The sequence below is a fragment of the Beta vulgaris genome, chromosome 8 (genome assembly GCF_026745355.1).
Source record: "Beta vulgaris subsp. vulgaris cultivar EL10 chromosome 8, EL10.2, whole genome shotgun sequence".
NCBI lineage: Eukaryota > Viridiplantae > Streptophyta > Magnoliopsida > Caryophyllales > Amaranthaceae > Beta > Beta vulgaris.
In genome coordinates, this window is record NC_079209.1 from 51434319 (window position 1) to 51443458 (window position 9140).

The window sequence follows — 9140 nt, forward strand, 5'->3', positions numbered from 1 at the left end:
TATGACAAATTGAAAGAAGGAAAATTTAACACTTCTCTTGAATAACTGTTATGTTTTCCTATAATATATATAACATATATTACCTATAACTATTATCTATGATATTTTAAAAAAAAAAAATCAAATTATCATTTCACGCATATATTATTGGCCGTAGGCATTGTAGTACGCATCATAACAATGTCATACAATACAATTCTTTAATAGGACAGTACAATACCTATATCTGTTGTATAATTAATATTCAACCCATAAGATCTTACAATCAAAAAATTGAATATGATATTCTAAACTTCCAAAATTCTTTATATCACAAAAATAATTCAACTAATATTCATAATTCTAAACTTCTAAAAAAACTACTATATATACATATCAATATTAATCTAAATCATAAACAAAGATCAAACACGCCACATCCACATGATATCAATATCCAAATCCAAAATTATAATGTATGTCCAAAAGTGGATTAAGATAAAAAAAAAATTAGGTGGAAAATTAGAACTAATTCATCATTTGTGCTTCGTGTTGATCTCTGACATATGTTATCCACAACTCATCGAGTTCATCAATTTTCTCTTGAGAATAGGTTGGACGAAAGCCTTGATAGTACTACAATAAAGGTAATTACAATATAAGTATTCATATATAAAAACTTGGAAAGTTATTAAACTTAATAATCAATCATGCACAAATTAATTTATCATAGTTGTAGCAAGATCATTCAGATATAAAATAATAATCAAGTGTTTTAAACTAATTTACCCAAACTACTCTTCATCTCTCTAATATAATATAGATACAAATCTACAGTCTAAAAGATTCGTAATAATCATATAGAAATTAAAAAAAGCCAAATTATAACTAATGTTTAAGTACCTTATCTGGAATGACTAGTCGTCTCAACTGTACCGTCTCAAGCATGTAGCGACACACATAATATCCTCTCCCAAGGCAAAGCTTCCATAGCTTTCTGATGTCAGCTTTCTGATGCAATTCTTTGAATGAGTTTTAAGCATCCATAGCTTCCAAACCATTACAACTCATAAGATTAGCAGAAGGTTGATTTATACCCTCTCCCAAGGCAAAGCTTCGATGACCCCTGCTGTTCATGATTGTTTGAGGGCCATTAGGATCATTGTTTGTCGAAGGTCAAGTAGAACATGATGGAATATCATCAGTCAAAGTCGATTGCCCGCCTGCAGCAGCACCTGTGAAGCTGCTACTTGCTGCAATAGAAGGATGATTTTACATAAGAAAAAATTAGGAAAGGCTAACTAACTAGGTCATAAAGCCGATATCAACTAATAAATAAGTTAATGAGCTGCAAATTAATCGATGGGTTATCAACCTTGGAAGATCCCTTAGCTTAAGAAGATGCAACATCCCAAATGCATGAAATAGAAACTGGTAGAAATAAGAAAGAGTAGATTACTCAAGACATAAGTGGCATGTTCATAAAATTTGCCTGCATCGAATTAGCCAAAGATGAATTTTGTGGCATGTTCATCCACTGCATTAAGTTCAAGCCTGTCAAAGCATTTGGATCATATCCAAGCCATGGTATTGTCCTCTTGAATGGATTGTCAGCATCAGGGTCATCATCTATCACAGACGAAGACTAAATCATAACCACTTTAAGAAAAGGTTGAATAAGAACAACCTCAATACTGGTACCACAAAGTATATCTAACATTTGAAAATATTCACACAAAGTGGACTGTAACAACAACATGTCTTATTGGCCCTTTTCTGTTCAGCTATGATTTGTCTTGAGCTGTGAAAGTTTTCAAGACGGCCTTGCTGACAACAGGTCAAAAATAACAATCTATCGAGAGAATTGCATAGTCAGTCTTTCTGTAACTTAGGCCCTTGACGTAACTGCTTCACAACATACAACAAGCAGAATACAGCTTCCATGATTAGTCAATTGCAATTTGCAATACAAATATGAAAAAATTGCCATAGCAATTACTGATTCAGCTTCCCTAAAGATTATTTCAATTATTCCAGAATATAACATACTTTCATGAGGCTTCTACATACGGCATGGTGCCTGAGAAACAATTTCCAAGACGCATTATCATGTTATCTCACAATGAGTATTCTTATATCAATGTAGATTGTAGAATCTTGTTTCTCATTTTCTTTGTACCGCATTTTTCAGAATAATCCAATATCAAGTTTGATGGCATACTCCAAAATGAAAATATTTATTTGCAGTACATGGTGGGGTGTATATTGAATCAATATAGAAACTCATGAAGATATAAAGTTCATTCTGATAATGTCTAGATATACACCTGGATTGGTTGTTCATGTTCGTACTCCCAGTAGCGCGACAAAGAGATCCTTGTTCAAGACACGATGCCATCTCTTTCAAAGATCTGACCTCTACTTCAGTAGATCCCGCTAGAGTAATAACACCATTAGACGATTCACGTATCTGGATTGGTGGTTTTCCAGGTACATTTACTGAGCAGTTTCTGATTTCGTCGATAGCGAAGAATCCAGTAAATCTCGCACTTCTTCTTTAAGAATCTACGGAATAAAAAGTCTAGTCAAACAAATTAACAATTGTGGACTAGGATAACCAACCAAAGCAGTTAAATAGCTGGAGCTTTTAAGTATCCATACAGGAGCAAACATGCGAATTTAAATGCAAGTCGGTTACCATCAAGCAGTCATCAATTGCAAGAAAAGTATTGAGAAACTCCACTAAATCAGAGGTTATGAGCAGAAGCTAGAACCACAATAGCTTGTCAGCATCAGGGTCATCATCTATCACAGACGAAGACTAAATCATAACCACTTTAAGAAAGGTTGAATAAGAACAACCTCAATACTGGTACCACAAAGTATATCTAACATTTGAAAATATTCAGACAAAGTGGACTGTAACAACAACAACATGTCTTATTGGCCCTTTTCTGTTCTGCTATGATTTGTCTTGAGCTGTGAAAATCTTTTGAAGGCTTACCACTTCAATTTATGAGTAACAGCGTATATCTACTCACCCTACCACATCACAGGCTTGAGTGTCATACTTGTAAGTCTGGGTTAATGCTTGTAAAATGGTACTGTATCAATTAACGAACTTTCTAAAAGAAAGTAGGGTTCTTCTACTCAAGCTGGCTAGAAAAAGTATCAGAGAATGACATAAATGTGTACTTATAATCTATGGTAGGATTTGGTGTAATCAAAAAGGGAGAAAAATATATCCCCTTCAATAACTTTTCCATTCATGTTCACCATCTTGTGTCCAAATAAGGGAAAATAGATCTTCCTACTCACCCCATCCCCTTTCCCTCCAAGTTAATTTTCACAACACGCTATTAAGGTTCAAGAAAGCACCATACCAGTACTACAAAGTACTCCTCGATCCATAGAAAAGAAAATCATATTTGAGTTTAATACTAGTTATCGTGTGAACCATTATAAATGGAGGTTGTTAACTGCGGAAGTATATTGATTGTACCTGGCATTCCTGGTATCCTTCGATGCTTTGGTCTGAGGAATGGTGGAGGGCATATGAAAAATGGAGGTGTTACAGGTTCAATCTCCCAAACAGAAACCCTATGCCACCTTTCTCAAGCAGATGACTCATCCCAACCAACCTACGCAATGATATTGAGATTCATGAGAATACACCATTAAAAGACCTCATCCACCATTAATAAATCTCAAAAGATTCATGAAATTTCTTGTTTTCACAAACTAATAGAAGTAATAACAATTAACCAACAATACCCAGATGTAAAACACGCAACAAATCAGACATCAATCCGACTAGTCTCTTTATCGGAAAGTTGTTGTGCATGTTCCTTTTTATTCTTTTTCTTGTTATGGGAATGCCTGTTCTTTTTTATGTTGATGTAAACTGTAAGATGACTAAAATATCTCTGAACTAACACCTGCGATTGATAGAAAGGAATGGGAAATGCTTTGGACACATTTTGTGGTCTATCCTACGGAGCAAAGCAGTACCACATGCTAGGCATACACAAGCAACGAGCAATGGTAGTTCTCATCTGCATCAGCATTCCCCTTGCCTTTATATGGGTAAATACAGGTCAAATTCTTGCATTTTTAGGACAAGATCCTGAAATCTCAGCTGAAGCAGGAATCTATGCTCATTACATGATTCCTAGCATATTTGCATATGGTCTCCTTCAATCTCACATTGGATTTCTTCAAGCACAAAACAATGTTGTTCCTGTGATGCTTACTACTGGATTTATAACTCTGCTGCATATACTTGTTGTTGGTTAATGGTGTTTAAGTCTAGTTTAGGCTACAAAGGCGCAGCATTGTCGAATGCTATATCATATTGGATTAATCTGTTGTTGCTAGCTGTCTATGTGAGGGTGTCTCCTACTTGTAAAGAGACATGGACTGGTATCTCGAAGGAGGCTTTTCATGGTATTCCTGAGTTTCTTAGACTTGCCGTACCTTCTGCACTTATGTTGTGGTAAGTGGTAACTCTTCTTTGTCAGCTCAATGACAGATGCTACAACAATCAAATAAAACTACAACAATCAACAAAAAAAAGTTTAAAAGGTTCACCTGTCAGCACCAAGAGTGAGTTTAGCAGACAACTTATAGAAGCCCACCAATCCGAGAATCGGAAGATACTCCTTCATACGTGACCTTCAAATAATTTGAACCACAAATGAATCAATTCTCACAAATAAACACACAACAATCAAATGTGGTACCGAAATCCAAATAATCACCTAATTACAACAACACTTACGGATCATTAATAATTTTTGCTCAGCTTTTCTAACAACATTCAACACAAGAGGTTTTCCTTCCTATCATCTATAATAATCAGAACTTCAAATAAATTTCCGAAAAATCATACAAAAATACAATTAAAATAAATTAATGAAATTGTAAAAGAAACACACTTGTGTTCGATAAGCACCAAAGCCACGAATGCCAGCCACGCTATTTATGCCCCCAATAGGCCAATATCAATGAACCAACTACTAACAAAGTATATGGAATAAAAAAAAAATTAATCCACCAAACTCAGATGCATCCTAAAACTCATTTTAAAATTAAATAAGCTATTAATTAAGAATAAATTTGAAAAATCGAAAATTTCAAAGTGTACTAACATTTGAGGCTCATATACTTACATCTTTGCCCAATTGAACCATAATATCAGCTAATCTTCGAATTTCTCAGTTGCTTAAATGCCTGAAAAAAACAAATCAAAAACACAACATCACAAAACAAAAACTCTAACAATAGAATAGAAGAGAAGATCGATCTAGTCTAATGTCGACAAACCAGCAATCGCAGCAGCAGCCACAACAACAACAACATCTGAATAAAGCTGCAACTTTCGTTTTCATCGATGAAGCAGCCATCTGTTCCACCGCATGGCAATTACCACCGCTTCTCCAACAATCGCCGGCCTCCTCCTAACTGCTTCTCTCGACGCCGGTGAGAAGGACAATGAAGCTGCTTACTAAGTTATTGTGTTTATGTTTGGGGCGATGTAACCCTAAGAAATAACTGCTAAGTGAAGGATTAACGAGAACTGAATAGTTACTTAGTGCGGTTTTAGATAAGTACAAACTAGCGGGAAGCCTATTAATTTTGTTTTGTTTTTTTAGGGAATTAAATTTTTTCTAAAAAAAAATAGCAAAGATAACGGTGTATTATAGTAAATGTTATGTTAGAGAATATAAAGTTATGAATGGGGATAAAAGATAATGCCTAATTTATAAAGGGTTAAGTCTTTTCTTTTATATTGACGATTTTCCAACTTTAGATAACGCTCCTTCGATTAAAATGTTAATTTTTATTAAAGATAACAGTTATTATAATACTCGTTATTATAGATGTGTTATCTTTTCCCTATTTTGTAGTAGTGTTCCTTTCTTTCTAATCTGGAAATTCAATTGCTCAATGATCTTAATGAAATCCATCTTATAAACGCGGGTTTGGGCCCAAAAGGCGGGGTTTGATTGGCGTTGTTCAGGAGATCTTAATACCCGTTATTTCCATGTGCTTGCGAAAATTAAAAAATCAAAAGGGAAGATTCATGCTCTTCAGGATTCAAGGGGGGTTTGGGTGTATGACGATTTAATCCTAAAAAATATGGCTCGCCTAGCCTTCATGGACATTCTCTCAACTAAGCACTCTTCTAGCTTGCTTAATTCCTCTTTTGTTTCTCCTGTTGCTCTTGCTTCGGAAGACGCTTTAAGTTTAGGTAAGCTAGTCTCTCTAGAGGAGCTTAGTCATGTGGTTAAGTCAATGTCCCCGATCAAGAGTCCAGGTCCTGATGGAATTCAACCTGTTTTTTATCAACAGTATTGGGAGGATCTCCATGAGCCTATTGTTTCCTTTGTGAATAAATGTCTTGTTGAGGGTTGTATTCCTGAAAGTATTAATAGGTCTTATCTTTGCTTGATTCCTAAGAAAAGTGCTCCCTCTACAATTGGTGATTTTCGGCCTATTGGTTTGTGTAACACTATTTTAAAAATTTTAACAAAAACCATTGCCACTCGCTTAAGAACCCTCATGCCAAATCTGACTAGTCCACTCCAATCTAGTTTTATAAAGGGTAGAACCATTGACGAAAACATTATTATTTTAAAAGAAGTAGCCCACTTGTTTAATCGTGCTAAAAGAAATAAGAGTATTATGGCCCTGAAAATTGACCTTACGAAAGCCTTTGATAGTCTTGAATGGTCTTTTATTAGAGAAACTCTTGTTGGTTTTAATTTCCCAAAGCACCTGGTTGACCTGATCATGAGTGTTGTTACTTCCCCTACCATTTCTGTTCTTTGGAATGGAGAGGTAACTCCGGATTTTTGTCCTTCGAGAGGTATTAGGCAAGGGGATCCATTATCTCCCTATATCTTTGTTCTTTGTATGGAGCGCCTTTCCCTTCTCATACAACAAAAATTGGACATTAAAACTTGGAAACCTCTTATGATCACTCGTGATATAGGCTTATCTCATTTATTTTATGCGGATGATGTTTTCTTATTTGGGAAAGCTTCTTGGGATAATCTGAGCCTAATGATGGAAGTCCTTAATGATTTTGGCGCTCTCTCAGGTTTGTTTCTTAATAAGCTTAAATCTACTATCATTGTCCCAAAAAAAATGGACCATAATTTTAGACAATCTCTAAATTCTTTTAGTGGTTTGCATGTCTCTTCTAATTTTGGGAAGTATCTAGGGGTTCATATTTCTCCTAATAAACTTCGAAAGTTGGACTACTTAGATTTACTAGATAAAACTACTGATAAAATAAGGGGTTGGCAAACAAAGCTTTTAAATATGGCGGGAAGATGTACTCTAATAAAATCTGTTCTAAACTCTTACCCCTTGCACGTAATGCAAACTAATCTCTTGCCCATTGGTATTCTTAATGACCTCAAAAAGAATATTAAACGTTTCTTATGGAACAAAGTTGGTCAAAGACATTATATCTCTCATACCTCCTGGGATCATGTCTGCAGACCAATGATGGAAGGAGGGCTTGGGATTAGAGATTTGCGTCACTGGAATCTTTGCTTTATGGCTAAATTAGGCTGGAAATTCCTGACTCAACCTTCGAAACTTTGGGTTAAAATTCTAAACAACAAATATTGTAAAGGAACTAACTTCATGGATGTCATTCCCAATGCCTCTCAGTCTACTATTTGGCGAGATATTTTAAAAGGGAGGGATTTACTTGCTCAGGGTATTATCATGAATGTTGGGAATGGGGAGGATATTTCACTTTGGTATCATCATTGGGTTGGGAGGGAACCTCTTTATAAGTGTACTGACATTGTTATTCCGGATTCAATAGCTCATTGGAGGGTAGCTCATATAATTAAAAATAGAACTTGGTCTCTTGATCAGATTGCCTATTTATTACCCCATGAGATTATCAAGGAAATCAAAGCTATTCCCTTGTCTACAATATCTTCCGTCCAGGATGGGTTAAGATGGGTTTTCTCATCGGATGGTGACTTCTCTATTAAATCTGCCTATCGAAAACTCAACCCAAATCTTCATGCACCTTCTCAAATTCCTAACTTCTGGCCAAAATTATGGAAGATTAAAGTTCCTTTTAAATATAAAATGCTGTTCTGGAATGTTGCTCATGAAATTTTACCTACTGCTTCTAACCTTCAAAAAAAAATTCAAGGTTTTGATGCTACCTGTCAGTGTTGTGTTCAAGATCCGGAAACTCATTTGCATCTATTTCGGAACTGTTTTCATGCTGCTATTCTTTGGAAAGGAATTTTTCAAAATTGCCATTTAGCTAAAGCCTTAGATGTTCACTGTTTTTTCAATTTTGATTGGGACGATTGGATTACTTTTAATCTCAAGCAATCCCTTGATTGGTTAGAAATGTTTGTTATTGCTTTATGGCATATTTGGAAAAATCGTAACAGGGTGGTGTTTGAAGGCGCCATGGCTAGACCTTCTTCCCAATATAATCACTTCTTTCTTGATTACATTCATAACCGCACTGTTTTTCAGAATCAGGGCAGGATGAATACTAATCCTCAGCACCCAATTGCTTGGAAACCCCCTGTTCATGGCTATTTGAAGTTAAACACAGATGGTTCTTGGAAGGCAAATGACAAAGCTAGCGGTGGAGGGGTGATTAGAAGAACTGATGGTTCTTGGTTCATGGGTTTCTCCATCAAGTTTGGAGCCGTTAACCCGGCTGCAGCAGAGTTAATAACCATAAGGGAAGGTCTTTCTCTCGCTAAAGATCATAACATCTCTAGACTTGAGGTTGAAACTGATGCGCAAGCCCTCAAGATAATGCTTGACAGAGCTGAGCAGCTTCCCCATCACCAGTTGAGCGCCATCATTTGTGATATTGTTAAGCTTCTCAAAACCAACTGGGTGGTAGTTTTCCTCCATGCAAAACGCAACGCGAATATGGTAGCCCATAAGCTTGCTAGATTCGGGATGGATATGGAGGTGGACAAGACTACTCATACTTCTCCTCCTCAATGTATGATGAAAGATTACATGCAGGAATTGGTCAATCCCATGGCTTAGCTGTGTTTTATCGGTGGCTGTCTTGTTTTATTGTATGTAGGAAGGTTTCTCCATCTTTATCTAAGGTTGTAATCTTGTGGTTATGGTGGATGTTTAGTTTA

At 35.9% G+C, this 9140-nt stretch overlaps 1 long non-coding RNA gene across 9 annotated transcripts; it reads right to left on the reverse strand.

Moving 5' to 3' along the window:
* Window positions 1–259: 259 nt before the first annotated feature.
* Window positions 260–5656, reverse strand: LOC125492468 (uncharacterized). Of its 9 annotated transcripts, none has more exons than XR_007269072.2 (9): window positions 5305–5654; window positions 5151–5211; window positions 4917–4994; window positions 4760–4827; window positions 4570–4653; window positions 3482–3620; window positions 2307–2544; window positions 883–1608; window positions 260–615 (listed from the first exon to the last, which is right to left on the reverse strand). It is a non-coding gene; the product is annotated as an uncharacterized LOC125492468 (long non-coding RNA). The 9 variants fall into 9 exon arrangements; XR_007269069.2 differs by having other exon boundaries at window positions 4917–4997; window positions 5305–5653; XR_007269073.2 differs by lacking the exons at window positions 4760–4827; window positions 4917–4994 and adding an exon at window positions 2678–2784 and having other exon boundaries at window positions 5305–5655.
* Window positions 5657–9140: the final 3484 nt, after the last annotated feature.